Source organism: Phascolarctos cinereus, unplaced genomic scaffold (assembly GCF_003287225.1).
Source record: "Phascolarctos cinereus isolate Bilbo 61053 unplaced genomic scaffold, phaCin_HiC Scaffold_1;HRSCAF=81, whole genome shotgun sequence".
In the NCBI taxonomy this organism is placed as follows: domain Eukaryota; kingdom Metazoa; phylum Chordata; class Mammalia; order Diprotodontia; family Phascolarctidae; genus Phascolarctos; species Phascolarctos cinereus.
The window spans coordinates 261357640-261384255 of NW_027555514.1; the positions used below are offsets into that span (position 1 = coordinate 261357640).

At 40.4% G+C, this 26616-nt stretch overlaps 1 long non-coding RNA gene across 6 annotated transcripts in view; it reads left to right on the plus strand.

Annotated features, from left to right (window-relative positions):
• Window positions 1-26616, plus strand: part of LOC110221777 (uncharacterized) — a 214606-nt gene that overhangs the window by 128244 nt on the left and 59746 nt on the right. Inside the window, exon 6 of one of the 6 annotated variants that reach the window (XR_013482883.1) lies at window positions 904-4967. The exons of the other annotated variants lie outside the window; for them this stretch is intronic. This is a non-coding gene — a long non-coding RNA (uncharacterized LOC110221777). Of the gene's footprint in view, window positions 1-903; window positions 4968-26616 lie in introns of those variants that run through there. 6 annotated transcript variants of the gene reach the window in all.

Sequence of the window (26616 nt, forward strand, 5' to 3'; positions counted from 1 at the left end):
AAACAATCATCAGTCTTAACTACAGACATCAAGCTTTGTGTCACCTGTACTCAGCCCAGAACCAGACTTCCTATAACCCTGATATATAACCTTCTCCACTGTTATCTCATATTTCTCTTCCGTTTCATAGTCAAACTCATAGGGAAAAAGTTATCTACACTCATTGCTTCTATGTCCTCACCTTCCTTTTATTTCTTGATGTTTGACTTTTGACTCTTCTCCGTATTCAAATGAAACTATTCTTTCCAAAGTTCCCAACAGTCTCTTAATTGCCAAATCTAATGGTTTTTCTTTGTATTTATCTTTTTGACTCTCTGAATCTTCCTACACTATTGACTTCCCCTATCCCTTGGATATTATCTCATCCCTTAACTGTTATGACATTACTCTCTCATAGTTTGCTTCCTACTTGTCTGACTATTCCTTCTCAGGCTCCTTCAAATGATTATCATCCGTGTAACCACCTCCTGAGCATGAATATACCCCAGAGCTCTGTCCTGGGCCTTCTTCTTTTCTCTATAGCTCCTCTCCCTTGGTTAAAATAGTTTCCACATATTATTGAGGTTACTTCTACAGTACCTCCTTTATCTATCACCATATCTAAGTCTACTTCTACAGCACCTCCTTTATCTATCACCATATCTAAGTCTACTTGTATAGTACCTCCTTTATCAATCACCATATCTAAGTCTACTTGTATAGTACCTCCTTTATCTATCACAATATCTCTACACACATAGCCAATGCCCTAGTTCATATCCTCATTACCTCTTGCCTGATTTATCGCAATAGATGCTTTTCTCCACATCTTTCTCAGCCCCTTCATCTCTTAGAATCCCAAGTTTCTTATAAAGGTCAATTCAAATGCTACTTACTAAATGAAGCATTTCCTCATTCCTCTAGCTATGAATGCCTGCAAAGATTTTGTATTTGATTCATCAAGCAGCTAAATGACACAACAGATGGAAGTGGGATCAGGAAAACCTGAGTTCAAATCCTACTTCAGACACTTACTAGCCATGCGATCCTTGGCAAATCACTGAACCTCATTGTCTTAAGTTTCCTCACCTGGAAATATGGATAATAAGAAGTCTGACTCTTCACATGGCTGTTCTGAAGAACAAATGGAATGATCTGTGTAAAATTATGCATAAACTTTAAAGCATTAGAAAAAATGATAGCTATTAGTATTATTATTATGTGCTTTATATGTAAATGGGGCAGCTAGGTGGTACAGTGGATAGAGCACTGGCCCTGGAGGTAGGAGGATCTGAGTTCAAATGTGGCCTCAGACATTTACTGGCTGTGTGACCTTGGGCAAGTCACTTAACTGTTTGCCTCAGTTTCCTCATCTGTAAAATGAACTGGAGAAGGAAATGGCAAACCACTTGAGCACTGTTACCAACAACTCTGAAATATGGTCACAGAGATTCAGTCATGACTAAAAGGACTCAATAACACCATATATAAATGCATATAATATGTGTCTGTATATAGAGAGAGGCAGACAGAGACAGAGAGGCAGAGACAAATATATGTTGTTTTCCAAGACAGAATGCAAGCTACTTGAGGGCAGGGAATCATGATGTAATGCAGAATATTATTTTGCCATTTTAGGTAGTAGGGCCCTTTAAGCCATGGAAAGCAAAAGTTGGTGCTTAATCTTGCCCCAGACCTCTTTCCTCCTAAATCTAAACAACAGTGAAATGTACTCTTGCATAGCTCAGCATAGCCCGTACCTCCAATACAAATGGATAAGAAAGCTTGCAATATAATTGCTTTAGATAATTATGTTTATAACAGAGACCAGGACACCTGGTCTAGTTTGTGTGATCTCTGACCTGTAATGATGGGGTGCTCGGGTGCTTGTGCTTGTACCTGTGCCCCAATTTCTCCCTAGTCTCAGAAACACTGCCTCTGGCAACCACTCCCCAGCCCAAGGACACTGTGCCTAGCAGTTATTCATGTATGGGCCTCAGCATGACCCTTATCTCTCTCCCTGGTACAGCTACACAGAGCTGGGCTGCTGAGGCCCCAGCCCTCAGATCATGTCTCTGGAAGCCTCCCAATTCCTTAGTAAGTTCCTGTGTTGTGAGAAAGCTTTCCCTTGCTGCAGAGCATTCTCTCATCAAGACAGAGGGAGATGGGTGTCTTTGGCCAGCCCAAGGACTCTTCCTCCTGCCAGACTCCAAAGATCCATCCCCCTCCCTGTCCAGTATACTCCCCGTACTTTCCCATCCATAGCCCCCAAAGACACCTGCACCTTTGGATTACCTCATCAGTGTTCCTGACATTTCTTTCCCATATAAACCCTAGCTCAACCCCTGATCAAGGCTGCTTGATTTGGGTGTGCATACCCCTTGCAGCCGTGCACTAATAAATCCACATTTTAAATTATGTCTGGGTCTCGCTCGCTGATTTCTCGGTACAACAACGAGAGCCATCTTTGACTACTCTCTCTCCCTCACCAATATTGATAGCCAAATTGGTAGCCAATCAGTTGGCCATTTTACATCATCAATATCTTTTTCTCTCTGTCTCATTATCCTCACTCATGCAATCCCTAGTTCAAGTCCTCATCTCATCTTATTGGAACTACTGAAGTAGGCTCCTTGTTGTTGTTGTTGTTATTGTTATTGTTATTGTTATTGTTGTTTGTCCTTCACTATCAAAGAGGACCATGACATCAGGAAGATGATACCACGACATGGAAGTGAATTGGATTTAAGTGAGGCAGGGTTGTGCCAAGTCACCAGCCTCACTTTCTCCTCTGGAGCCATCTGGGTCTAGTGGCCAGACATAGATCAGGATGGCTGGAGATGGCCCTGGATGCAGTGGAGACCTTGGCCTTTTTTCTAGTTATACTCCCAATGTTCAGTCACGTCCTCCAATCCATCCTTTAAACATTTACTAAGTTGCTATTCCTAAAATATAGTTCTAATAATTCCATTCTCCAGTTCAAGAATCATCTTATTATTTCTAGAATAATGTACAAACTTTATTTTTAAATAATATTCAAACTCCTTAAAAATCTGTCTCTAGTCTAATTTCCCAGATTCATTTTACATTATTCCCCCTCACCTACTCTACATTCCAGCTAAACTGACCTAATGATGCCACTGGACCCAGATGGCTCTAGAGGAGAAAGTGAGGCTGGTGACTTTGCACAGTCCTCCCTCACTTAAATCCAAATCCCTTGCATATCATGGCATCACCTCCTGGATGTCCAGGGTCCTCTTCAAGAAGGAAGGACTGATAACAACAGCAACAGTAACAAAGCCCATGAGGACTTCCCTTACTGAGGAATTCCACCTTTAGCACTTAGACACTTCCCAGACACCAGTTGAGTCATATGTAAATGAATGGCTGAATTGTGAAGCATTTTGTGCCTTGGGTCGAATTCATTGTTTTCCTGGCTTTTTCATTTACTAATGAGCTATCCAAACTTCGGTGTAGAATGGGTCCTTTGCATCTGAAGCCTCTCTGAGCCCCTTAGGACCTTGATCTCTGGTTAAAATCTAAATGGGTCACACTCTTAAAACAGAAGGCTTGAGGTGATTAGAATCTTTGTATTTTAGAAGGGAAAGAGTCCTTGGGGCTCAGCCTTTCCAAATCCCATAGTTTGCAGAAGAACCAGAAGCAAGAGAGGTGAGATTATTTGCCCCAGAAAACTCAAACTAATGAGTAAGATCATAGGTTCATATACTTACAGCTGGATTCTCTAATTCTCTGGATTCCTCATTTTACAAAGACAGTTGTTGGTAGAAGAACACAGATCTCCCAAATACAGGTGGAGTGACCTTCCCTTTGTCTCTTGAGTGGGCAAGGGTAAACCATTGCCCAACTGTGTTACTCTGAAACAAGGTCAGTTAAATATGCTGTACCAGACACCTCCAGTCTCATTATTTATTAAAGGCTCTTCTGTACTCATTCGCAGAAGACATAGACTTAGTGGGAAAGGATGCATTTCTTCATACACTGCAGAGCCAGGGGATAATATGACATCAATATTACAGAGAAAGGTTAGACAATAACTGGCTATAACAGGCTGACCACTCATGAAACACACTTGAAATTCTGGCTTTAGGTCTCAGGACTGGGGAAATTCTGGAAGGAAATCCAAGATCATCATAGGCTTTTGTTGAGAGTATGGTAGAGTGAGGGGGTGCCTGGTTGGGTTACAAAGATGACTCAATGGAAAGAGCCCAAGAATAAGAGACTTGAGCAGACCTTAGTTTACCAGTTCCAAGCAAGTGTTCCATGGATCCATTGCAGGTCATAAGGGAAATACAATTTATCCACCTTAACAGGCACTTAACAGAGTGCCTTGCTTTGCTTATGCTCCCTTGCCCACCTTCCATCATGCATCTACCCACTCTCCCACTACTTACTCACCCATGTGTGTCTGTCTTCCATTGGTCTGAGTTTGGGTGTCTTGTGTCTGTCCTGTCCCAGCCATGTCTTCTCCTACTTCTCCTCTCCTGGTCCCCACTTCTCCATGTGCTGGCCTCTCCCTCCAAGGCTCAGCCTCCTTTCTGCCTCCCTCCCTTCCACAGGTCCACAGATTTGCATTGTAAATATTGCTTTAAGTAGAGGACCACTGTCTGTAATTGTGATCTTGGGTCAAATGGGCTGGAATTGCTGCCCAGGTATTATAAATTGGAGAGCATTTATAGGTGTTGGATCTACATAGACTACTGAAGGACACGGAGAATGAAGACCCAAGTTCAAATCATCTCTCATTCAATGTTATGTGTCTCTAAGCAAGTCACTTGATTTCTAAAAATTTCAGTTTTCTTTTCTGTAAAATGGAGATGATAATAGTCTCTACCTTACAAGGTTGTTGAAAGGATCAAATGAGATCATATATGTCAAGTAATTTGCTAAACTTAAAGACTTACAGAAATGTTCATCATGATGAAAATGATTCGATAAATTCAATTCAATAAACATTTATTGAGCACCTACTATGTGCCAGGCACTGTGCATAGTACTGATGACAATGATGGTGGTGGTGACGATGATAGTGATGATGATGATGATGGTAGTGGTGGTAGCGGTGATGATGATGGTAATGATGATGGTGATGATGAAGATGGTGATGATGGTGATGAGGAGGAGAAGAAGGAGGATGGTGGTGCTGGTGGTAGTGGTGATGGTGATGATGATGATGATGGTTATGATGACATGAATTGCTCCAAATGCAACTTTTGCTCAAAAAGATTCATACCATCATGAGACAGTGTGGTGCAGAGGAATGAGTGATAGACTTAGAGCCAGGAGAGATCTAGGTTTATATCTTGCCTCTTACATTGAAAGTAGACTTATGCATAAGGGAACCAAGTGGTACAGTGTCTAGAGCACTAGACTTGAAGTCAAGAAAACCAGAGTTCAAAGCCTGCCTCAGACACTTATTAGATGTGTGACTCTGGACAAATCATTTAACCTGTCTATCTCAGTTTCTCATCTGAAAAAAGACAGGGATAATAGCATTATTTACCACTCAGAATTTTTGTGAGGATAAAATGAGTTAAAATTTGCAAAAGACTTCCCAAACCACAAGTAATGGCACCATTGGAACCAATATTAAAAGTGGGGTGGTGCAGCCAGTCATATTTGCATGGCTCCATCTCCTAGGTCCTGGGTGGATGGCCTTTGGCACCTGAAGTTGAGACAAACAACACAGAACAGAAACAAATCCCACCAAACCCATTTATAAGAGCTAGGGTAAAAGAGAGGCAAGCAAGGAAAGGCAAGTTCTTCCCTTTCATTGGTTCCCTTTCACTGGTTCACTTCATGGAGTCCACTTTGGGCACAAGGTTTCCCAGATGAGAGTGCAGCCAAAAGATGGTGGAAAACAGGGGCAGTTAGGTGGTACAATGCACAGAGCACCAGCCCTGGAGTCAGGAGGACCTGAGTTCAAATCTGGCCTCAGATACTCACTAGCTGTGTGACCCTGGGCAAGTCATTTAATTCCAATTGTCCCCCATTCCCACACACACACACACAAAAGAGATGGTAGAAAAGAGAGCTTCTGACTCAGTCTCACCAATCATTTATTTATTTGTTCGTTTGTTTATTTTTAGAGGCAATGGGAGTTAAGTGACTTGCCCAGGGTCACACAGATAGCTAGTAAGTGTCTGAGGCTGGATCTGAACTATCTGCTGTGCCATCTAGTTGCCCCTGAGTCTCACCAATTTTAAAGATGCAGGCAGCCAATCAAAGGAGGCTACCCGTACCCACATGGTAGGGAACACAAATGCCTCCATACTAGGCAAACTGGGCATGCTTACAAGATGCTCAGAGGAGCCAAAGCCTAGATTACACTAAGATTCATAAAATACTTTTTGCACATGGGATCCTCAAATCAACCATATTAGATAGGTACTGAAGGACTTGTTATCTCTACTTTCCAGAAAAGAACTTGAAACACGGAATGAAAAAATGACTTACCCAGGACGAACATCAGAGCCAGGTTTCAAACCTAGGCCTCTCTTGACTCCATGTCTAATGTTTTTCTCATTATCCCAGATAACTCTGAAACCCTCCATTGTTTAGAACAGCATTTCCAACATGTGACTAGATGCTTGAAAAGATCCACTGGGGCAACCCACTACTTGTTCAGAGTCCATTCCATTTTGGGGTAAATCTAATTCTTAGGATGATAGCCTCAAGTAGAATCAAAATCTGCCTCTCTCTAATGTATACCCATTTTTCCTTGTTTTCCCCTCTGGGGCCATGCAGAATAAGCCTGGTCCAGTGAGAAAAAAGTTATCATGCCCCCACATAGGGTGGGCAACTTGACTGACACCAGTTGGTTCAACTACGGAAACCATTTCACCACCACACTTAGGGGAAAAAAGAAAAAAAAACAAGCATTCCTCCAAGATGAAGCAAACAGGGAATCTGAAAATTATCTGGGGAGTCTAGCTCTGGAAAACTCCCTTTCGTATTTGTGGAAAACAAAAAAGGATTTCAAAGACTATGAACTAATTAAATGTTTTATAGGGTAACACTAACTCCTCCTTGAGATGCTCATTATTGTAATTGCTTTCATGATTTGCATAAGCCATTCCCTCATGCCTGGAATACACTCCCACTTCCTTACCATCTCTGCCTCTCAAAATCCCCCTCCTTTCAAGGAGTCCTTTCCTCTGTGAAACCTTTCCCAATCCCCCAAGTTGTTACTCCTTTCTCTCTCCTCAAATTGCCTTGTATTTAATTGTCTGTAAATATACTGTATTAGCCAGTAGAATGTAGACTCCTTGAAGGCAGAAATGAATTTATTCTTGTCTTTGCATCTTCCATGCCTAACATAGTGCCTTGTTCCCTTTCATGTATTCTCTGTTCCAATTAAATAGGTTTTTTTGCTTTTTTTCTCACACATGACTTTCTATCTCCAAGCTCAATAATTCCGAACTGGCTGTCCCTCTCTCTCTGCACCTCTACCTCATAGAATCCCAAGTTCCCTAGAAAATTTAACTTGTATTGCCTACCTAAGGCTTTTCCTGATTCCTCCTACCTACTAGGTCCTCCCCCAAGACATTATTAAGACATTTGGTAATCTCAGAAGATGGGATAAAGTAGGCTGAGGGTAATGGTTGTGCCTCAGATCTGTTGGTGAGTTAGGGGGACATCTACCCCAAGTATGTGAAGACTTCCTCCAATGGAATGGGTAGATGAGAACAATTTGTTCCAACAGCCATGAAGGCAGCTGAAGCAGGGACTATGGAGCGCTTGGAGCTTCATCAGATGTGGAAGATGCCAAGGTCATCTACTGCATTGCCTCTGGTCATTGCCAGTTGTCATGACATTTGTCTTGCCACTGGACTTCAATGACTCAGGAAGAAAGTGAGGCTGAGGACTGTGAGCAGCTCTGCCTCACTTAAATCCAATTCACCCTCAAGTCAAGCTATCACCCCATGGTGTCACTGGTCCTCTTGGAAAACCAAGGGCAAACAACAACAAACCACCAAGACATTTATATGTATTTTGTCTTGATCACTCCATCAATCAGCAGCCACTGTTGCACTATGCCCTACTATGCACTAACCACTGTGCTAATGAATGAATGGGATGATCCCTGCTTGTCAAGAGCTTACATTCTAATGGGGGGGAGTGGAGAGAACAAATACATATATAGGCACATATAGAATAAACATAAAAAATAATAAATACAAATTAGTTAAATGCAAGGTGGTTTGGGAAGGGGGCAATAGCATGAAAGGCTTCATGTAGAATCGGAATTTTTAAACTGGTGTCCCTGAATTTATAAAAACAATAACCAGACATTTGTTTTTCAGTTTCCTTTGAAATCCTGTGATTTTATTTAATGTATTGAAAACCAGGAACAGCAAGGTGGTGCAGTGGATAGAGTGTTGGGCCTGGAGTCAGGAAGACTCATCTTCCTGAGTTCAAATCTGGCCTCTGACACTTACAAGCTGTGTGACCCTGGGCAAGTCATTTAACCCTGTTTGCCTCAGTTTCCTCATCTGTAAAATGAGATGGAGAAGGAAACGACAAATCTCTGCCAAGAAAATCCCAAATGGGGTCACAAAGAGTCAGATACAACTGAAAAAATGACCAAGAACAAAGAAAACCATGGTTCTGAGAAGAGGTCCATAGGCTTCATCAGATTGCCCAAGGGGTGCAGGAGACAAAAAAGGTAAAGACCTGATGAAGAAGATGCTTGAACTGTGGAGAGGTATTTTATGAGGTAGAGATGAAGAAAGAGTTTGTCCCAGGCGTGCTATCTCCCTCTATAGAATATAAAGGCTTTGTGGAGGGGGAGCCTGATGTAACTCTTGGCATATGGTAGGCACTTAATTAATTCTTGTGGATTGATTAACTTTAGGACTTAAATCCAGGTTAATATTAATGCTTTCCTTCTGTTGATATTGTAAGTGTAAATAGAAATTGGTTCTGTTTGAGCCAGAAACCCTGAGGGTCTTTCCCCTCCCAGGGTTTGGTTGTTTTGTTTTTTTTGACTCAGTAAAAGAGACCATTCTTTGACTCATTTCTTACCTAACCTAAATGACTGGGTGTTGCCTCAGTCAAACTGAAACTTGGGAAAGAGCTTAATTTAAAAAGGCCAAGGTCTCCCATTGCACCCAGGGCCACCTCCAGTCATCCAGATCTATATCTTGCCACTGAACCCAGATGGCTCTGGAGGAGAAAGTGAGGCAGGTGACTTTGCACAGCCCTGTCTCACTTCAATCCAATTCACTTGCCAGTCAAGGTATCATCTCCCTGACACCATGGTTCTCTTTGAGAATGAAGGACAAACAACAGCAGTTCTCTAATTTATACTCTCTCTCTTTCTCTCTCTCTCTCTCTCCTCTCTCTCTCTCTCTCTCTCTCTCTCTCTCTCTATGTATATATATATATATATATATATATACACATATATATATACACACACATATATATATAATATATGTATATATATACACACATATATATTATATATGTATATATATTATATATATACACATATATATTATATATGTATATATATATATTATATATGTATATATATATTATATATATACACATATATATTATATATGTATATATATATTATATATATACACACACACACACACACACATATACATCATGCTTGTACGTAGCTTTTTTTTTTTTGCATATTGTCTCCTCCATTGGACTGTGAGCTCCTCAATGGCAGGGATAGCCTTTTGCCTTTTGTTATAATCCCAGCCCTTAGCACAATGCCCAGTATACAGTAGGTGCTTAATAAATGTTAGTTGACTATGTGATTCCAAATCCAGCCTTCTTTCCATTGTACTACTCTATTTAAACTCTCTGTTTTCTCATCTGCAAAATGAAGGCTTCACCATTTGAACTGCCTACCTCATCTATACAATGTAGAGATTAGACTAGATGTTTATTAGCTGTGTGACCCTAGGCAAGTCACTTAACCCTGTTTGCCTCAGTTTCCTTACTGTAAAATGAGCTGGAGAAGGAAATAATAAACTAGTATCCTTGCCAAGAAAACTCCAAATGGGGTCACAAAAAGTCAGACATGACTGAAACTACTGAACAACAAAAAACTCTAAGGTCCTTTCCAGCTTGGATATTCTGAGGCAATGGTACCTCTGAGATATTAAAAAGAGTCAGAGTCCTTTGGTAGAGGGATGTGGTCTGCCTTGGTGGAGACAGTTAAGGACCCCAGTGAAACTGTGGAGTCAATAAAACATGAAAGGATATTTAGAATGTGGTGTAATAGCAGTGGCAGAGCTAGAAGACCTGAAATTGAATCCTCCTCTGTCTGCATTGATTACATACTAGATGTTTGGGCCAAGACAAGTAACCTCTCTGGGCCTCAGTTTCCCCATTTGTAAAACTCAAGGGTTAGACTAGAAGCCTTCCAAGTTCCCTTCTGGCTCTAAGTTCTATAGTGCTAGGAGCCAACTTTACTGTTCTTCTCTGGGCCTCTTTGTGTCAGGGTTAGATCAAATGATTCCCAAGTTTCTTTCCAGCTCTAATTCCTATGGTCATTGTGTGGAAAGCATTTTTAGAAACCTTAAAGTGCTATTTTTAAAGAATAGGCTGTTAGGATGTTAACACATCAAAGTGGTATTTTCCTGAACCTGGCAAAGTGATAAGTTTTGCTTGCATTTATGTTTTCTTTCCAAACACTAATTATTTTGAAAGGATTTTTTGATTTGTGAAAAGGCCCTTTTTAGAACAGGGTAGGCATGGAGGTTTTTTAATAGCAATAATGCCGTACATATCTATTTAAAGTTTTCAGAGTCCCTATCATCAACTTTCTCTCCCTAAGGCCTCACAATAACTCAGAACAAGAGGCTTGCGGATCTCAAGATGGAAGGGAGCTCAGGGGCCATCTTGTCCACCTTGCCCATTTCACAGATAGGAAACTGAGGTCCCAGGAGAGGAAGTGACTTGAACAGGGGTCATAGGATCATAGATTTAGAGTTGGAAATTAGAGGCCATCTTTTTTCACAAATGGGGAAACTGAGGCCCAGGAAGGGAAAATGACTTGGCAAATGTGAGACAGGCAATAAGTGGCAAGGCCAGAATTGCCAGTCTTTGATCTTTCTGATAGATAGAAGTTTTGATCCTTCTGTTTGTTTTACAGAGTAAATATTCATTCATCAATCATGGAACACAACTTTAAGGTATTTATAACGGCTACTTGCGCTTCTAGTAGAAGGAATGGCTTCCCAAATTCTCTCCTCAATGTGAGGTAGCATGGAACAACAGAAAGCCCACTGGCTCTGGAGTCAGAAAGTCCGGGTTCAAATCATGCCTCTGATGCTTGCAACTTGTAAAACCTTGGGCAAGTCACTAAATGCCTCTGGGACTCAGGTTCTTGACATGTAAAATGAAGGGGCTGGACTTAGGATCCAAGTTACTTAACTTCCCTGACTGATTCTTAATCTCTAAAAAGAGGGACTCTGAGGTCCCTTTCCTTTCTCAATCTGTAGCTCCATGTATGACTTCAGGGAAGTCACTTCATTCTCTGGGACTTAGTTCTTCATCTGTAAAATGAGCAGGACAACATGGCCTCAAGGTCCCTTCCAACCCTAGATCTAAGATGCCACATGTGACCTTGGGTAAATCATTTCCCTTCCCTGGGCCTCAGCTTCCCTATCTGTGAAATGAGGGGATTAGACTAGATGGCCTCCCTTCCAACTCATAATCTACAATCCTATGATCCTCCCTGGACCTCTGAGATCTCTGGCAGGTTTAGACTTAGGATCCTAAGCCCTTCTCTGTGAGAGGCCCAGATTGAGAAATGGGTTGCTCTTCTTCCCATCAACGACCCTATGATCTCTTTCACCTGGCCCATTTTTCCTTCTGTGTTTGATTTCTCTCATGTGTCTGTTTCAGTTTTTTGTAGTTCAATTGTTTCAGTCACATCTGTCTCTTTGTGACCCATTTTGGAGTTTTCTTGGTGAGGATACTGGTTTATCATTTCCTTTTCTAGCCCATTTTACAGATGAGGAAACTGAGGCAAACAGGATTAAGTGACTTGCCTAGGGTCACACAGCTAACAAGTGTCTAAAGCCAGATTCAAACTATGAGGACAAGCCTTTGGGAAGGCTTCGGGAATCCAAGTCCAGGGCTCTATTCACTGCCCTACCTAGCTGCCCTATTCCAGTTTAGGATTAGAAAAAATGGGCTTTGGCTTCATCCCATGGACATAAGAGGAAGCATAGCCCAGGGATAGGAACAATGAACAGACAGAGGTCTATTTTATTCCTCATGGGAGGACTGGCTGTGTGTGTGTGTGTGTGTGTGTGTGTGTGTGTGTGTGTGTGTGTGTGTGTGTGTGTGTATGTGTGTGTATGTAAACCCTGATAATGTCACAAGCAGAAGGACCCCGCTGGCTATCCATACCAGGCAGAAAGTCACTTTGCCCACGGAGATTTGAAGCAATAGCACTCAGTGACAGTTATTTTTGTTCACTCTAATCCAAAAAACTTTATGGTAATATAATACAGAAAAGGGCAGGTGAACAGGACAAATCATAACATCCTAGATTGAGAGCTGTAAGGGACCTCAGAAGCCACATAGTCCAGAGTAGGAAACTGAGGCATAGGAAAATTAAATGATTCAGGATCATAGATTAAGAGCCAGAAGGGACCTCAGAGGCTGTCTAGCCTCACAGTACTTTTTGACATATAATAAGCATAAAAGGTAGGAGGTGAAATCAAATCTTCTAACTCAATTTTCACTGGCCTTTCCAACATATTACTCTGCCTCCTACTAAAGAAGAAAAATAAAAGGGAAACTATTACAGTAATCTATTGAAAGTATTTTGGCAATTAGAAATATCTTTAATAATTTGATGGATTTATGATTTTGCCGAGAGGTGATATGGAGGATACAATGTCAGAGTCAGGCGGACCTGGGCTCAAATCCACAGCTGACCCAGGGCTCCCAGATGCTGCCCTATTAGACCCTGAGCTCTGTATTTTGTCTCCAACTAAAACTAATGTGTCTGCTCTTTCTAGGGGCTGCTGGATATATCTCTACTTCAGGGTCCCATAGGGGTACCAGCATTTTTTTCTAATGTTATTGGCTCAATCCTCAATGCTGATATATTCTCCCCAAAATGAATTGTCATTGACTAGCATCCTAGCTTTCATTTAATCAATTACTAATCAATTCATTTTTACAAAGAGGCTATTAGCTGAAAAGATATGGCAAAAATAGAAAAACAAATACCTCCAACCTCCAATACCCCGAGTGATAATCTCTACTATATGACCTAGGTCCCTGGGGACAGGGATCTCAAATTTAAAGTAGTTGCCACAAAGCATTTACCCCTCCACCCCCATCAATTTCACTTCTCAGTGTGGCAGAGCTGATGGACAACTGGTTTTATTTTTTAGGATGTGGCATTTTGGTTACCCAGAATTGTGAAGATTAAATGGGATAATGTACACAAGTGATTTGTAAACCATATCATATTGAGTGTTGTTTTCAGTTCTGAACATTTCAGTTTAGAAAAGACATTGATAAACTGGAGAGTTTCCAGAGAATGGTGACAAGCCCTGAATTCATCCTATGTGAGATTACTTGACCAAACTGGGGGTGTTTATCCTGGAGAAGAGAAACTCTGGGTGGGGGGGGGGGCAGGGGGAGACACATGATAACTGTATTCAAGCATTTGAAGGGCTGTCATGGAGAAGGGTAGGAGGTGTAAGGAACCTAATTTAGTTCAATATTAGGAAAAACTTCCTATGAGAGATACCCCAAACCAGAATAGGCTGCCTAGAGATGGTAATGGGTTCTCCTTCAACTACATTCTTCAGTCAAAAGCAGGATGACCATCTGTCAGGGTGTTGTAACTGTAATTGTTTCCTAACTTTTCTCCTCAATAAGAGGGAGCATGGAACAGTAGAAAAATAAAAGTACTGGCTGGCTCTGGAGACAGAGGATCTCAGTTTTAATCCTGCTTTGATGCTTACTACCTGGGTAGTCTGAGCAAGTGATTTACACATCTTGGCTTCAGTTTTCTCATCTATAAAATGAAAGGGTAGAATTAGATGTTCTCTGAAGTCCCTTCTGGCCTTAGACTTGTGATGGATGAATATTGAAGATGTTCTTTGTGGAAAACCTCAAGCTAGAAATAGGTTTCTGTTCTTCCCCATTCATGCCATGATCTGTTTTCTGAGGCTCATTTTTCTTTAGATGAATTCTTTTTGTTCTCACATGGGAGTTATATAAGATAGCCACTGAGGTTCCTTATAACTCTGAGATTATGTGACCATTTCTCTGTGAAATATCAGGCATTATATTGCAGATGAGAAAAATTAGGGTCATTCGCATAAATGACTTAACCTGGGCACAAGCATCGCAGCTGGACTCAAACACAACTCCACATTCAATGCTATTTTCACTAAAGCATTCTTTTGAATGGCCAAGCTGGGGTATACACATGGGTTCCTCATTCCCAGGCTAGGACTCATATATATTAGGGGTCAAATAAATATAGGTTGATCTTGTTCTCTTTCATCTGAGTTAGAACAAGATTTCTGTGTTTTAGTTCTACAATGTATTGGGTGGTCCTCCATGTCTGGAATGTACTTTTCTTCATCTCTTATAATTTTTTCCTTCTCTATTTGGGGATGGGGGGGAGACAAAACCTGGGATTTTATTGGCTATAGGAAGCCCTGAGTGAGGAAACTCCCCCTACCACAGAAGATCAGCATTTCTTCTATGATTTTTATTCTTAGAGAGTAGCTCCAGGTCACTGAGAGGTTAATTCACTTGCCCAGGGTCCCTACCTTTCTTTAAACCATAGTTCAGGTATCACCTTCTGCATCCAGGGCCAACAACTTTGGTCTGTGGGCCAAATCTGGCCCGTCTCTTGTTTTTATAAAGGCTGAAAATGAAAAATGGTTTTCACCTTTGTAAAATGGCTGGATTTTTGCCTGAAGGCCATACTTTGCACACTTTTATTCTATACAGTCCTTTCCCAATCTTGCCAGGTATTAGGGCTTTTCCCCTTTGTGTATAATAGAAGATAAGTCTACTGAGGGCAGGGACTACTTTCTTTATATCTCTGTATCCACAGCAACACAAGGCATTGTGCCCAGTTGATAGCTAATAAATATCTCTCTCTTTTTTTCTCTCTGTCTCTCCCTCCCTCCCTTCTCCCTTCACCCCTAGTGAGAGACTATTACTCTTTTGTATCTGTATCTGCAGCCCTACCATTCTTTCATCACATCTGGTACATAGCAGGCAGGCTCTTAATTAATAAATGCTTATTGATCGCTCACTTGATGGAATTGCATCAAATATAAATATAGGGCTTAAAAATGATGTTTGTACTGAAAAGACGGTGAGGCTAGATGGGAACATGAAAGGGTCCAGGTTGCTAAAGGTCTTTCCTGCCCTGGCTCTGGACAGAGACTGGCCATTGAGGATGACGTACTAACGACAATCAGGTTCAGATCTCTGCCATTAGACCAAGTACAGCCCAACACGGTGCTTCGATAAATAGGACAGGTAGAATCAAGGGGGTGGAGCAGCCACCAGGTAATGACAAACAAGAATGCTGAATCTGAACTCAAGACAATCTGGGTACAAATCTTGGCCCTACTCTGCTAGCTTTGCCACAATGGGCAAGTTATTGCTTCTGGGCCTGACTTGCCTCATCTATAAAGTGAGGGGGCTGGGCTATGTGACCTGTGACTTCCTTTCCATATCTAAATCAAATCGGTTCTCAATTACTGGAAACGTATCCAGGAGGAACCTAGTTTGGCTGGATTCCTTCTTGCCCAGGGTCTGTTTCCTTCATGGTGGTTCTTGCCAGAGCAATGCTGGCCCTAACTTCAGTAGTTTCCATCTCTGCTCCTGGCCTACAATGTTGCCCTATTAATGTACCCTATTTCACTAAGAATCTGGGCAACACTTTTTTGTCTGCTTTATATATAAATACAGGCCATTCACTCTGATCAGACTTATTGGTGAAAGGCTTAGAGCTCAAATAAGTAGAGTATTTCAATTTGTTGAAATGTCCTTGTCTCAAGAAAGGAAAAAGAAGAATACTGCAGGAAAGCTTGTTAGCACTCTTGGTTTGAAGCACTAGGAAACCTCTTGTTTTTTATTCTTGCTGTCCACTTCCTGGACAGTCAATATATTAACAAATAATTTTGGAGTGTGACTTTTCATGCATAAGCTGTCATGGCCTGATACAGTGGGAGAAGTGTTGGCTTTAAATGAAAAGGACCTGGGTTTAAATCCCACCTTTGATGCTTAGTACCTGTGTGACTTTGGGCAAGTCATTCTGGGTCTCAGTTTCCTCATGTGTAAAATGAAGGGGTTGGAGTAGATGGCTTCTGAGGACTCTTGCAGCTCAATGTATGAACCTAGAATTTCTAACAATGTTGTAGCCTACTTCCATATTACTCATATGATTTTCCATTGCTCTTTGGGGGAAAGAAACAAGCATTTATTAAGCACCTACTGTGTGCCTTTCACTGTACTAAATGCTTTAATATATTATCTCATTTGATCCTCATAACAACACAGGGAGATAACCAATCAGTAAACATTTATTAAGCACTACTATGTGCTGAGCACTGTGCTAAGCAAAAGACAGTTGTGTGGCCATGAAGATATGGGCTAATGTAAGCTATTATTTGCAAATGTCCATATGTTCCCTTACATTTTCATCAAGGATGCCTTGGATGAGTGTATAGACCAGTCTTACAAACATTTTATGTTGATGAGAAATTAAGCTTAGGTCATAGTCACTGATATCTTTTCAGCTACCTTTTTTTTTTCTTTCTTTCTTTTTTTAGTGAAAGCACTCTTTCCCCCCTACTCTTTTGGAATTATACCCACTAAAATATCTTGATATTCAGTCACTGAACACATTTAAAAATCTGTTTTAAATCTCACCTCCAGCAAAGACTTATTCTGGAGACATTTGGCTCAGGTTTAGTTGCTTTTCCAAAACTAGTCTTTTCAAGGACAATTATTACTTCTTTCCATAGAACATTGGGTTAAGAATTGATAGAATTTGAATGCAATAGATCTACTCTCTTTTTTGTAAAAATAGATTCATATTTAAAAATCAGCATTTTGCATCTGTTCTCTGAAGACTCATTTTTTTTTAGTCTTACAGCCTGTTCCTCTATAGTGTCTTGCATATGAACTTGTAACCTAAGTCAGTATTACCCTTGGCTTCAATATCTCTTTGCTTGGTAGGGAAATCAAGTATTTATTGACAGAAGAGATTCAAGAGCTCTTTCTTCTTCAGTGTGGTGATAATCTGGCACTAGTTAAACTTTTTAAAAGAGATGTTGATAGAACTAACGTCTTTATTTTCTCCAATTTCATACTATTGGGTTTTCTTTGAGTAGCGAGGTAGCTGACGGCTTGCTTTGACCAGATTTTGTTGGAGGTGCTTTATTCCAAAGTCTCATTATTGTGATCCTTTCATTTCATTTCATAGTTTCCTTTGTTCTTGGCTCTGACTAGCTACATAAAGCCAACTGATTCTGAAATGACTCCTGTATCAGTAACCTGTATGTTAACATTTAATCAATTTCATTTTAATGATGTCATTCAATATATCCATCACCTTCTGATTATTCTTGAAGAAAATATTCATGATATATATAAATATGAATCTTCTATGAAATCTATAATTCTCAAGCCTCTTTCCTTTCTTGACCTTGAATCAGATTTTCCAATATTGTTTCTGTTTACAATGATGATGATGATGATAAATAATAATATTTAAAGGTTGGGAAAGTTAGGTGACACAGTGGATACAGTGCCGGGTCTAGAGTCAGGAAGACATAAGTTCTAATGTAGCCTTAGATACTGACTTGCTGTGTGACTCTGGGCAAGTCACTAAACCCTGTTTGTCTCAGTTTCCTCATCTATAAAATGAGCCAGAGAAGGAAATGGCAAACTACTCCAGTATCTTTGCCAAGAAAACCCCAAATGGGATCATGAGGAGCCAGACACGGCTGAAATGACTGAACCACAAAAAGTGCTTTACAATATTATCTCATTTCATCTTCACAACAACCTTAGCAGGTAGTTAATATTATTTCCATTCTACAGATGAAGAAATTGAGGCAGAGAGGGATTAGATGATTTTCCAAGGTCACATAGCTAGTAAATGTCTGAGGCCAGATTTGCACTCAAGTCTTCCTGACACTAGATCCAGTTAGTGATGTGCTGGTAAATGCATAACAGCTGGCTTTCTTTAAAAAATGTACACATGATAAACTATTGAACTTAATCTGCAGTATTAACCTTTTCTCCATCCATCTCTTACTTCTAGACAATCAACAAAACGACAAATTAAGCCCTAATTTGTAGCATTTGCTGGTTTCCAAAGTGTAAATGCTCACATTAAAAATTTAAGGAAAGGTTGTCCTAAGCTGACATGAGCCTGTTCCAGCACACCCAGGTGTCCAGTGCTCTGTTAGCTATGCCACATACCTTCTTTGAAGTTGCCAAAGATCCAGACAATCCATTGACTAAGTCTGAAAGGTCTTGTCAAATTCCTCAAAAGTTTCTCCACTTACTTGTCCTCTGCAATGGATGTGGGTATATAAGCTACAGCTATCTTAAGAGCTTTTTAAAAATATGATTATCCTAAGTAAGGATCATGACCAAGCATTCTACAAAATGCTTTCTAGTTGGCTCTTTCATTCACTATGCCTTTTTTTTTATTCTCCAAGAAGGAGTCATGAGTCATTTTTCTATTTGCTTTCAGTTGTCTTTGACCTTGTATCAATCCCCTCAGTCCCCGTAGCATGGCAGCCCAACGTTGCATGTTGAATGCTAACAATTAAATGAATATTTCTAGACCTCCCAGGAACTATGTGATTCTTAGGACCCCCTTCTCCTTTTCATGTCATTTTCCCACAATTTCCACAGAAGCAGAGGAAAAGGGCTGTTTGTATTTTTTGGTCATTTTATGGGGGGAGGGGGCATTGCCAGAAAAAAAATTCATCACTTCTTAACCTACCTGGTGATGAGCAATTCTATATTTGTCTGGGCTAAATCTACCTTTCTATAGCCTTCAGAAGTCACCTCTGCTGTCCAACTTTAGGGTCTTCCACAAAATTCCCAAGGTGTAATTGGAAATGCTATGTAGAGGCAACACTTACTTTTCAAAGGCTATGATGGTAAAGGAAAAACTCTGGCAGGTCCTACAAAGTCTGTGCTTGAGAAGCTTCCAACTTTGTAGGACAAGATATTGAATAGGGATTTCATGGTGGATTTTAAATATCAAAGAATATTTCTTGGAGGAAGCTGGATGGCAGACATGACCTTTGAAGAATGGAAAGAAAGAAAGGAGGTGGCAAGGTAAATGTGCAGCTGGGAAATGTTACAAATTGGAAAGAACATGGAATAAAGCTACAATATACTTTCCATTTCACTTTCTTACAAAGTCGTTTTTTTAATTGGTGAGGAACTCAAATAATTACTTTGGGATCAACAGATTTTACCTTCTTTATGTACATAAAGTTTCAAGAATATTGACAGAGAAGTATGTGGGTTTCACAAGAGTCCTTACTGTGAGTTTTGATTCAATTAAATTTGTCAGTAAGCTCTATGGTGCCTACTGTACATGGGGGCACCCTCATAGGTGCCAGAGAAATGATGACAAAGGCAAAACAGTTCCTGCCCTCAAGGAGCTTCTGAAGGTTATAACATGTACACAGGAAAGTAAAAACAAAGTATAAGCAAAGTAATATAAAGGAATCTTAGAGAAGAGTGCCCAAAACTGAAGGAGAGTCAGGAAATAACTAATGGAGATGTCCCATGAGCTACTGTAAGAAACTAGAGATTTTATGAAATGGACATGAAAAGAGAGTGAATTGGTGACATAGAAGCAAGAGCTCAGAAGTGGGAGATTTAATCAGTTGTGCAAGATGTTCTTGGACTTAAATTAGAGAATAAGAATTGATGAAAAGTTGTTTTTCTTTTTCCTCTTTATTGGAATTCTTAGCAATTTCACACCACTGTCATTACCCTAAACATCTTTGTTGACAACCCTTGACAGTAAGAGATCATTTGGCAAACGAGGATATTAGTTGGAAAGGTCAAACATAACAAAAGCCAAAGGATCAGTGCATAAATATTTATAGGGAAAATTAATTTGTGTTTGATGGCCACGCAGGAGGAAGGAGGGCAAAGCTAACATTTTACAAGGGAAATTTAATCTGGGTCCAGATTCTAATGGCCATTGAGCTTGCCATAAGGAACTAATAAATGGTGCAGAAAACTCATTCTCCACATAATTTTCTTGTCTCTTGGTCTGGAGCTTTGTAAATGCAAAGCTTGGGTCCTCAGAGCAGTACTCAGGCCTGTTGTATTGGCAGCAAGGCTCAGTCTTTAAGATGAGTAGATTTAGGTTGATAGTACAATGTCCCTGACTTATTTCAGCATCCTGATTCATGTGCACGGCAAACATTTGTCTACTGTGAGTATAGTGCTACAGCAGGGCTGGGTTACCAAACAGCTTCAGGTCCAAATTTCAGAGCTTTCAGCCCACTGAGCTCTTTAAGCATTTACTATCTGTGCAGGAGAGCGAGATTCTCAATATTTCTATTCTCCGGAGTATTTAGTCATGGCGTTGCCATTTCTTCATTCCAGACAATAAAGCCATCCTATAATAAATGAGTCGTCTGGAAATGAAGTTCTATGTTAAATTTTTTTTTTAAAAAATCCATATGTCATGTGACACCAAGCCACATACAAGCCACAGTGGACCATGACAAAGATGGCCCCAGGAAAAAGATTCTGTTTCTACCTACTGAGGCAAATAACCAGGGTGAAATCCAAGAATAGCTAAGAAGCCCCAGAGGCCCCTATTCCCCACCCCCTCCATTCTTTTGCCCTATTCCATCCTGGTAGAGATCTTCACCTCAAGTCTGAGGACCCAAGATTCCTCCTGGTCAGTTAATAAGCATGTATTAAATCATTTGTTATATGCTGGGCAATTTGCTAAGCACAGGGAATGCAAAGAATGGCATACAAAAGTCCCTGCCCTCAAAGAGCTCAAATTCTAATGAGGGAGACAGCATGCAAACAGCTATACACATACAAAATATGTAGAAAGCAAATGGGAGAAATGGGAGGTAATCTCAGTGGGAAGGCAGGGCCATTAAGGGAGATCTGGAAAGGCTTCTTTTTTTATCCTTAACAGTATTTTATTTTTCCAGTTATATGTAAATATAGTTTTCAACATTCATTTTTGTAAAATTTCGAGTTCCAAATTATACTCTCTCTCTCTCCCCTCCCCAAGACAGCAAGCAATCTGATATGGGTTATAAGGGAAAGGCTTCTTAAAGAGGATGGGATCTAAGCTGTGTCTTGAAGGAAGGCAAGGAAGCTGGGAAGTGGATTCTCTTACTACCTGTGTGATCCTGGGCAGGTAACATCATCTGCCTCAGTTTCCTCAACTGTACAATGAGAATAATGATAGTACTTATATCCCAAGATTGTGGTAAAGATCAAGTAGATAACATTTTGAAAGTGCTTAGAATAGTGCCTGACACATAGTAGGCTTTTAATAAATGCTTGTTCCCAAAGGGTAGTCTGAGAGAATTACCTGGGACCACTAAGTGATTAAGTGATTTTCCTAGAGTCTCACAGCAAGTATGTATCAGAAGCATGTCTTGCTGGGAGCCAGACCAACTCTCTGTCCACTACACCAAGCTGCCCATCAACCTGTACATACGAGGTATACAGGATAAGTGCAAGATTGATCATTGTTAACTATAGCTAGTATTTATGCAGAAGTTGAGGCAAAGTCTTTCCATGTGTTATTTCTTGTATTACACACACACACAGAGCACACCTATGCATGCGCACACAAACATCCTTGGAGGTAGGCACTGTTATTATCCTTATTTTTCAGATAAAAAAAAATGGAGGCCCAGCAAGGTTAACTGATAGAATGAAAACACCTTGAGGGAAGAGGCGATTTCATTTTTTTTCTTTATATTACTAGCTCCTAGCACAGTGTCTGGCATGCAATAGTAACTTGAATCATAAAACACATACAAACACTTTGCAAACTGCATGAATGTTATTACCATCATCATTATTTTTGCTGTTGTTGTTGAATCGTGTCCAACCCTACATGACCCCATTTGGGGTTTTCATGGCGGATGTACTGGAGTGGTTCGCCATTTCCTTCTCCAGATTGTTTTACAGATGAGGAAACTGAGGCAAAAGGGTTCAGTGACTTGCCCAGGGTCACACAGCTAGTAATTGCCTGAGGCCAGATTTGAACTTAGGAATATGAGTCTTCCGTACTTCAGGCCCAGCATTCTATCCACTGTACCACCTAGGATTTGAATTCCTGCCACTGATACTAACTGGGTGAAGTTGTTTTTTTTTCTTCTTCTTATATTGGCAATCCAAGCCCAGCAAACAAAGATGGTCAACCTCTGTGAGGCATTAGCAGGAGATCCTGTTCTCCAGCTGGGACTGAGGCAGTGAGTTGACTTAATTGCCATCACCTCCGACAATTGCTAAATAAACATAGTGACTCACCAAGCAAGACAAAAACGGAGACAACTGTTTGGGCCTGGGAGAATTCACTGAGAGTCCTCACTCGCTCCTGCTACTTTGGTCACCCTGTGTGTGTCTGAGTCATGAAGAAATGAGTAAGAAAGGATAAGTACCACAATTGTACTTCAGCCCTGCACCAAGTCACTCTAGGGAGGGAAGGAAGGAAGCTCTGTGGGCCTTGGGCAAGTCAACTTTGCCTCTTTGGACATGAGTAAAATGGGAAGGGGTTGAGATGACCCCCAAGGTCCAGGTCCAAAATCTCTCTTTTACTCTAAATTTATTCAGTTATTCCTGCTCATAGGGTTACTCCCAGTATAAATAATCCTTATTTGGATGGACATGTGATTTCATGCTTTCGGTGAAATAACATATGTAAAGCTCTTTGCAAACCTTCAAGAAACACAGCTTTGGGATTTTGATTTCAAAGGTGTAGGGATTTCCAAGCTTCTTCTACCAATGTAGGTCAGTGTCTTGTCTGGAATTCAAAGTCCTCAAAAGCTGACTAGAACACTGAGTCATTCAGTGACCTGCCTGGTATTGGCCACATACCTAGGTTGGGTCAGAAAAACCACTTGAACCCAGATCTTGCTGACTCTTAAGTTGTCCATCCACTTCACCATGCTGTCTCTGGTTCTTTTTTTATATATGATTTCACTGACACAAGGAATTTCCAGTGATGAAAGTTCCTCTACCAGTACAGATGGAATTTGTTTTAAAGACTTGTCCTTGAAAGGTTAGTGACTTTTTGAGGATCACATCAGAGGTTAGATTTATTTTGGGCTAGGCAATGGGGTTAAGTGACTTGCCCAGGGTCACATAGCTAGAAAGTGTTATGTGTCTGAGGCCGGATTTGAACTCAGGTCCTCCTGAATCCAGGGTGGGTGCTCTATCCACTGCACCACCTAGCTGCCCCCACAGAGGTTAGATTTGAACTCAGGTCTTCCTTCCTCTAGGGATGACTCTTTATCCTTATAATTTTATGGTCATGGAAATCCTCATCAAAGACTTTTACACTATTTCTTGTGCACAAGTCATATCAACCATTCACCTTCTCATTGCTCTTTGGGTTATGTGTAATTATGAAACGGGGACAGCTAGATGGTGCAGTGGTTATAGAGCAGGGCCTGGAGTCCTGAGTTAGAATCCAGTCTCAGACACTTACTAGCTGTGTGACCCTAGGCAAGTCACTTCACCCAGTTTGCCTCAGTTTCCTCATGTGTAAAATGAGCTAGAGAAGGAAATGGCAAACCACTCTAGTATCTCTGCCAAGAAAACTCCAAATAGGGTCATGGAAAGTCAGATACAACTGAAAAACGACTGAATAACAATTAATTATGAAACTATAGAAAGTAGGTTATACTGTGATCAGCAGCCACATGGGATTGTCAGGACTATCTTGGTGTTAAAATGCTGGGCTCTATTTCTGTTGCCAACAGATAGCACAGTGCCTCGCTCCTAGAGAAAATCTAACAAATGTTAGTTGGATTGAATTGAATGTTTGTTGAATTTATAATGAGAGCAACAGTATGATGTACTGATGTATAAAAGGATTAGTTAATGGGACAATGATTGAAGGAGGTGAAAGAATCAATAGTTAAGCTACATTAGCTAAAATATGTGCAATTCTTATAATAATAATATTAGCTAGCATTTATTTTCAAAATATTTTCAATATATTATCTCATCTGATTCTCACAACAAACCTGTTAAGTAGGTGCTGTTGTTATCCCCATTTTACAGATTAGAAAACATTGTTAAATGGTTTGTGCATGGTAATACAGCTAATAAGTGAAAGAGGCAGTATACAAACTCAGGTCTTCCTGACTCCATGGGCAGTATTATGCCTCCTCTGCCACCTAGCTGCTAATTATTGGTCCTCTGTCTCCATTTCCTGTGCTCTGCAAGCCTTGCTGTGGAAGGAAAAGGGGCCACTGACCTGAAACTGACCATCAAGAATCCAGGTTCCTTCCACACCACTGAGGCAGCTTTGGAGGAAAGAAGAATAGCATAAGATAACAACACTATTCACTTCACCTGTGAAGACCAGAGACACATCTTTATTGATATACAGAGCATGGCAAGTGGACAGTTAGCTCTCAGTTCTCCTCCCATCACAACCACATTAGGGCTTTGAGAAAGTCACTTAATTTATTTCAACCTGTTTCCTTGTATTTAAAATAGGAGCATTACTGTTAGTAGAGTTGTGATCTGACCTAACCATTCTGGAGAATAATTTGGAACTATACCCAAAAGGCTACGAAACTGTGCATACCTTTTGTTCCAGCAATACCACTGCTAGGTCTGTATTCCAAAGAGATGTTTTAAAAAGGGAAAAGAACCTATTTGTGAGAAAAAAATTATAGCAGCTCTTTTTGTGGTGGCAAAGAATTGGAAATTATGTGAATGCCCATAAATTGGGGAATGGCTGAACAATTATGATGGAATGCTCTTGTGATATAAAAAATAAAGAGCAGGATGTTTTCAGAAAAACCTGATGCAGGATGAAGCGAGCAGAACCAAGAGAACATTGTACACAGTAACAGCAACATTGTGCGATGATCAGCTATGAATGACTTAGTTTGCATCAGCAATATAATGATGCAAGAGAATGCCAAAGGACTCATGATGAAACATACTATCCACCTCCAGAGAAAAAACTCTTGGAGTCTGAGTGCAGAATGAAACATACCTTTTTTCACTTTATTTTCCTTGTTGTTTTGATCTATTTTCTTTCACAACATGACTAATATGAAAGTATGCTTCGCATGACTGCATATGTATAACCTATATGTAATTGCTTACCTTCTCAAAGAGGGGAGAGGGGAGAAAGAAGAGAATTTGAAACTCATAATGTTAAAAATGAATATTAAAAATTATTTTTACATGTAATTGGAAAAAATTAAAATAGAAAAATAAAAATAAATAAATAAAATAGGAGCATTGAATGAGATGTTCTTTGGTCCTAACCAGTGCCATGATGATGATGATAATGATAACTCATATTTATATAGTGCTCTAAGGTTTGCAAATTGCTTTACAAATATTGTCTCATTTTATCCTTCCAACAGTCCTGGGAGGTAGGTACTATTATTATCTTCACTTTACAGGGGAGGAAATTGTGGCAGACAGAGGTTTAATGACTCATCCAGAGTGTCATAGCTAGTGAATGTCTGAGGCTAAATTTCAGCTCAAGTTCACCTGATTCCAAGCCTGGCATTCTATCCACTATGTAATATTTTTTTTTATCTAAGTTCCAACTTTTGGTCTCTTCAACAGTCAATGTGGTCTCCCCCACAGGACTGATTATCCATTAATATGGATGGTAAAGGGGCAGATAGATAGTTCGGGGGATAGACCACTGGGATTGGAATCAGGAAGGCTTATCTTCATGAGTTCAAATCTGGCCTCTGACTAGCTATGTGACCCTGGGCATGTCACTTAACCCTGCTTGCCTCAGTTTTCTCACCTGGAAGAGGAAATGGCAGTATTTTTGCCAAAAAAAACCCTCAAAATGAGGTCACAAAAAGTCAGACATGACTGAAACAACTGACCAACAACACAGATGGTGAAGATACTCAGGAAGAACAGATATTATCTGTACCCCAAATGCAGGTCAGCCAAGCAAAGAGAAAATCAAGACCTCAAAAGAGATAAGTCTTTGGTAAGGTATCTTTGGTTAGCTATGGAATCAGATTAAATATATAAAAGATGCCTATCGGAATCCCATCTATGATATAGTGCATGATCAGATCATAGGACCATAGACCCAGACTGAAAGGGACCTCAGAGGCTCATCTAGACTAACTCTCATTTTGAAAATAAAGAACTGAGGCTGAACAAAATGAAATGATTTGTCCCAGGTCACATTGGTAGAGAGCATCAGAGATGGAATTTGAACCTAGGTCCTTTGACTCCCTCTAAATTAGAGAGAGCTGCTTGAAACACCAAGAGGCAAAGTGATTTGTCCACTGTCACACAAATGTCTCAGGCAAGGTTTACATCTAAGTGTTCTGGTGTCTGAATCTGACACCTTCATCCATTCCACTACAATCCCACTAT